Genomic DNA, 6,991 nt, shown 5'->3' with positions numbered 1-6,991 from the left:
CCAAAATCCTCGATTTGTTGTGTGTTATAGCCCATGGATTTGGTGCCCCGGAGCACCCAAAAAGTTTTTCTCAAAAAAATTTGTGAGGACCTTCGTAATGAGTTAGGGATCCACCACGTATACTTACACAATTTTTTTAATGCTTATTTCCTCTTTTACATGTCTTTTTTAAGGAATTACCCAAAATTCTCGATTTTTCGTGTGTTATAGCCCATGGATCTGGCGGCCCAGAACACCAAAAGGCTTTTTCACACTAACTTTATGAGGACCTATGTAGTGAATTGGAGAACCACTACGTATAGTCACACCGTTTTATTAAAGCCTATTTCCACATTTACAGGCCTTTTTTTAGGAATTACCTAAAATCCTTGATTTTTCGTGTGTTATTAGCCCATGGATCTGGCGCTCTGGAGCACCCAAAAATTTTTTCTCAAAAAACTTTATAAAAACCCTTGTAATGAGTTGGGGAACCACCACGTATAGTCAACCCATTTTTTTAAAACCAATTTCCGCATTTACAGGCTTTTTTTCCGACATTACCCAAAATCCTCCATTTTCGTATGTTATAGCCCATGAATCTAGCGCCCAGAACACCCAAATATTTTTCTCAAAAAACTTTATAAGGACCTTCATAATGAGTTGTAGAACCACTATGTATATTCACACCATATTTTAACACATATTTCCGCATTTACAGGCCTTTTTTTAGTAATTATCCAAAATTCTCAATTTTTCGTGTGTTATTTATAGGCCATGGATCTGGTGCCCTGGCGCACCCTAAAAATTTTTCTCAAAATCTTTATGAGGACCTCTGTAATGAGTTAGGAAACCACAACGTATACTCACACCATTTTTTAATGCATATTTCCACATTTACAGGCCGTCTTTAAGAAAATACCTAAAATCTTCGATTTATTATGTAACCCACGGATCTGGTGTCCCGGAGCACCTAAATTATTTTTCTAAAAAACTTTATGAGGACCTTCGTAATTAGTCAGGGAATCACCGCATATACTCACACCATTTTCTTAAAGCTCATTTCCTTATTTGCATACCATTTTTAGGAACTACCCAAAATTCTCGATTTTTCTTGTGTTATAGCCCATAGATTTAGCGCCCTGGAGCAACCAAAATTTTTTCCTCAAAAACTTTATGAGGATCTCTGTATTGAGTTGTGGAACCACCAAGTTTAGTCACACCATTTTATTAACACCGACGTATTTACAGGCCCTTTTATAGCAATTACCCAAAATCCTTGATTTTTCGTGTGTTATACCTATGGTTCTAGCTCCCCGGAGCAACCAAATTTTTTTTCTCAAAAAACTTTATGAGGACCTCTGTAATGGGTTGGAGAACCACCACATATAGTCACACCATTTTTAACGCCTATTTCCGTATTTACAGGCCATCTTTTAGGAAGTACCCAAAATTCTCAATTTTTTGTGTGTTATTGCCCATGGATCTAGCGCTCTAGAGCACACAAATATTTTTTTTTCAAAAAACTTTATGAGGACCTCCGTAATGAGTTGGGGAACCAGCACGTACACTCACACCATTTTTAAAATCTATTTTCGCATTTACAGGCCATCTTTTAGGAATTACCCAAAATACTTGATTTTTTGTGTGTTATAGCCCATGGTTCTGGCGCCCCAGAGAACCTAAATTTTTTTCTCAAAAAAATTTATGAGTACCTCTGTAATGAGTTGGGGAACACCACGTATGCTTACACCATTTTTTAACGTCTATTTCCGCATTTACAGGCCCTTTTTTAGAAATTACCCAAAATTCTCTACTTTTCGTGTGGTATAGCCAATGGATCTGGCATCCCGGCGTACCCAACGCTTTTTTCTAAAAAACCTTATGAGGACCTCTGTAATGAGTTGGGGAACCACCAAGTATAGTCACACTATTTTTTTAACACTTATTTCCGCATTAACATGCCATCTTCTAGAAATTACCCAAAATCCTCAAATTTTCATGTGTTATATAGCCCATGGATCTGGCGCCCCGGAGCACCTAATTTTTTTTTTAAAAAAAACTTTAAGAGGACTTCCGTAATGAGTTGGGGAACCAGCACGTACACTCGCACCATTTTTAACGCCTATTTTCGCATTTACAGACTCTTTTTTTTACATAACCCAAAATTTTCGATTTTTCGTGTGCCCATGGATTTTACGCCCTAGAGCACCCAAAAAATTTTCTCAAAAAAGTTTATGAGACCTCCATAATGAGTTGTGGAACCACCATGTATATTCACACCATTTTTAACACATATTTTCACATTTACATTCCCTTTTCTAGTAATTACCCAAAATCCTCAATTTTTCGTATGTATAGCCCATGGATCTTACGCCTTGGAGCACCCTAAATTTGTTTCTCAAAAAACTTTATGAGGACCTCTGTAATGAGTTGGGGAACCACAACATATACTCACACCATTTTTAACACATATTTTCGCATTTACAGGCCGTCTTATAGGAATTACCTAAAATACTCGATTTATTATGTGTTATAGCTAATGGATCTGGCGCCCCGAAGCACCCAATTTTTTTTTCTAAAATTTTTTATAAGGACCTTCGTAATGAGTCAGGGAATCACCACATATACTCACACCATTTTTTAACGCTTGCTTCCGCATTTATATGTCCTTTTTTAAGGAATTACCCAAGATCCTCGATTTTTCGTGTGTAGCCCATGGATCTGGCATCCCATAGCACCAAGATATTTTTTCTGAAAAACTTTATGAGGACATCTGTAGTGAGTTGGGGAACCACCATATATAGTCACACCATTTTATTAACACCTATTTCCGCATTTACATGCCCTTTTATAAGAATTACCCAAAATTCTTAATTTTTCGAGTGTTATAGCCCATGGATCTGGCACCCCAGAGCACCCAATTTTTTTTTCTCAAAAACTTTTATGAGGACCTCTGTAATTAGTTGGGGAACAACCACGTATAGTCACACCATTTTTAACGTCAATTTCCGCATTTACATGCCCTTTTTTAAAAATTACCCAAAATTCTTGATTTTTCGTGTGTTATAGCCCATTGATCTAGCACCTAAAAAGTTTTTCTCAAAAAACTTAATAAGGACCTCCGTATTGAGTTGAGTAACCACCATGTATACTCAAGTCATTTTTTTAACGCCTATTTCTGTATTTACAAACACTTTTTAGACATTACAAAAAATCCTTGATTTTTTCGTGTGTATAGCCCATGGATCTGGCTCCCCGGAGCATCCTAATTTTTTTTCTAAAAAAACTTTATGAAGACATTTGTAATGAGTTAGGAAACCACCACGTATACTCACACCATTTTTATAACGCATATTTCCTCATTTACAGGCCTTTTATAAGGAATTATTCGAAATATTCGATTTTGCATGTGTAGCCCATGGATCTGGCCCGTGGAGCATCCAAAAAAAAATTCTCAAAAAACTTTATTAGGACCTCTGTAATGAGTTGGGGAACCACGTATACTCACACCATTTTTTTAATGTCTATTTTCATATTTACAGGCCTTTTTATAGTTTTAGAAATTACCCAAAATTCTTAATTTTTCGTGTGTTATAGCCCATGGATCTGGCGCCCAGGAGTACCATAAGTGTTTTTTAATTTTTTTTTATGAGAACCTATGTAATGAGTTGGAGAACCACCACGTATAGTCACACCATTTTTTAACACTTATTTCCGCATTTACATGCCATATTTTAGGAAGTACCCGAAATCCTCGATTTTTGTGTGTTTACCCCATGGATATAGCGCCCTGGAGCACACAAATATATTTTTTTCAAAAACTTTATGAGGACCTCCGTAATGAGTTGGGGAACCAGCACGTACACTCACACCATTTTTAATGCCTATTTCCGCATTTACATGCTCTTTTTTTTTTTATATAACGCAAAATCCTCAATTTTTTTGTGTGTTATAGCCCATGGATTTGGCGCCCCGGAGCACCCAAAAAGTTTTTCTCAAAAAATTTTATGAGTACCTTTGTAATGAGTTAGGGAACTACAACGTATACTCACACTAATTTTTAACGTTTATTTCTGCATTTAAACGCTCCTTTTGTAGGAATTACGCAAAATCCTCGAATTTCCATGTATTCTAACCCATGGATCTGGCGCCCCGGATCACCCTAAAAAAATTTCTCAAAACTTTATTAGAACCTCTATAATGAGTTGGGGAACCACCACGTATACTCACACCATTTTATTAACGCCTATTTCCGCATCTACAGGTCCATTTTTAGGAATTATCCAAAATTCTTGATTTTTCGTGTGTTATAGCCCATGGATCTGGCGCCCCGGAGCACCTAAATTTTTTTCTTAAAAAACTTTATGAGGACCTTCGTAATGAGTTGGGGAACCACCACGTATAGTTTCATTTTTTTAACGCCAATTTCCGCATTTACAAGCACTTTTTAGACATTACAAAAAATCCTCGATTTTTTGTGTGTATATCCCCATGGATCTAGCTTCTCAGAGCATCCTAAATTTTTTTCTCAAAAAACTTGATGAGGACGTTTGTAATGAGTTGGGAAACCACTACGTATACTCACACCATTTTTATAACGCATATTTCCGCATTTACAGGCCCTTTTTAAGATATTACCCAAAATACTCGATTTTTCATGTGTAGCCCATGGATCTGGCACCCTGGAGCATTCAAAAAAAATTTCTCAAAAAACTTTATTAGGACCTCCGTAATGAATTGGGGAATCTCCAAGTATACTCACACCATTATTTTAATACCTATTTCTATATTTACACGTCCTATTTTAGGAGATACCCAAAATCCTCGATTTTGTGTGTGTTATGGCCCATGGATCTGGCGGCCTCGAGCACCAAATTTTTTTTCTCAAAAAGCTTTATAAGGACATATGTAATGAGTTGGGGAATCACCACGTATACTTACACCATTTTTAACTCTTATTTCCACATTTACAGTCTTTTTTTAGACAATACCCAATATCCTCGATTTTTGTGTGTTATAGCCCATTGATTTGGCACTCCAAAGCACCTAAAAAAATTTTCTCAAGAAACTTTATGAGGACCTCCGTAATGAGTTAGGGAACCACCACGTATACTCACACCATTTTTTTAATGCCTATTTCCACATTTATATGCCCCTTTTAGGAATTATCCAAATTCCTCGATTTTTCGTATGCTATAGCCTAGGGATGACGCCCAGGAGCACTCAAAGTTTTTTTCTCAAAAAACTTTATGAGGACCTCTATAATGAGTTGTGTAACCACTACGTATACTCACACCATTTTTAACGCATATTTTCGCATTTACAGATCTATTTTTAGACATTACCCAAGATTTTTGCTTTTTCGTGTGTGCCCATGGATCTGACGCCACGGAGCACCCTAAATTTTTTTCTCAAAAACTTTATGAGGACCTCTGTAATGAGTTGGGGAACCACCAAGTATAGTCACAACATTTTATTAACACTTATTTCCGCATTTACATGTCCTTTTTTAAGAATTATCCAAAATCCTCAATTTTTCGTGTGTTATAGCCCATGAATCTGGCGTCTTGGAGCACCATTTTTTTCTCAACAAACTTTATGAGGACCTCTGTAATGAGTTGGGGAACCACCACGTATAGTCACACCATTTTTTTAACGCCTATTTCCACATTTACAAGCCCTTTTTAGACATTACCCAAAATTCTCAATTTTTCGTGTGTTATAGCCCATGGATCTGGCGCCTAAAGCACCTAAATTTTTTCTCAAAAAACTTTATGAGGACCTCCGTAATCAGTAGAGGAACCACCATGTATACTCACACCATCTTTATAACACATATTTCCGCATTTACGGGCCCTTTTTTAGTAATTACCCAAAATTCTTAATTTTTTGTGTGTTATAGCCCAATGAATCTGATGCCCTGGAGCACCTAATTTTTTTTTTTCCAAAAAACTCTGTTAGGACCTTTGTAATGAATTGAGGAACCACCATGTATACTCACATAATTTTTTAACGCATATTTCCGTATTTACAGGCTGTCTTTTAGGAATTACCCAAAATCCTTGATTTTTCGTGTGTTATAGCTCATGGATCTGGTGCCCTGGTGCATTTCTCAAAAAAACTTTATGAGGACCTCTATAATGAGTTGGGAACCACCACGTATACTCACACCATTTTTATAACGCATATTTCCGCATTTACAGGCCTTTTTTAAGGAATTACAGAAAAACTCAATTTTTCATGTGTTATAACCCATGGATTTGGCGCCCTGGAACATCCAACATTTTTTTCTCAAAAACCTTTATGAGGACCTCCGTAAGGAGTTGGGGAACCACCACTTATATTCACACTATTATTTTAATGCCTATTTCTTTATTTACATGTCCTATTTCAAGAGTTGCATAAAATCCTCTATTTTTCATGTGTTATAGCCCATGGATTTGGCGGCCCGGAGCACCAAAAATTCTTTTCTCAAAAAATTTTATGAGGACCTCCATAATGAGTTGGGAACCACTACGTATACTTACACCATTTTTAACGCTTATTTCCACATTTACAGATCCTTTTTTAGACAGTACCCAAAATCCTCAATTTTCGTTTTATAGCCCATGGATCTGGCACCCCGGAGCACCCAAAAAAAATTTCTCAAGAAACTTTATGAGGACCTCCGTAATGAGTTAGGGAACCACCATGTATACTCACACAATTTTTTAACGCTTATTTTCGCATTTACATGCCCTTTTTTAGGAATTACGAAAAATCTTTGATTTTTTGTGTATTATAGCCTATGGCTCGGCACCCCGAAGCACCCAATGTCTTTTTTTCTCAAAAAACTTTGTGAGAACAACTGTAATGAGTTTGGGAAGCATTACGTAACTCATTACAAAGATCTTCAAAAAAACTATACGTAATGCTTCCCAAACTCATTACGGAGGTCCTCATAAAGCTTTTTTAGAAAAAATATTTGGGTGCCCCAAGGCGCCAGATGCATGGGCTACACACGAAAAACTAC

Source organism: Solanum stenotomum, chromosome 6, assembly GCF_019186545.1.
Source record: "Solanum stenotomum isolate F172 chromosome 6, ASM1918654v1, whole genome shotgun sequence".
Classification (NCBI taxonomy): Eukaryota; Viridiplantae; Streptophyta; class Magnoliopsida; order Solanales; family Solanaceae; genus Solanum; species Solanum stenotomum.
Note: the sequence above shows the minus strand (reverse complement) of the source record.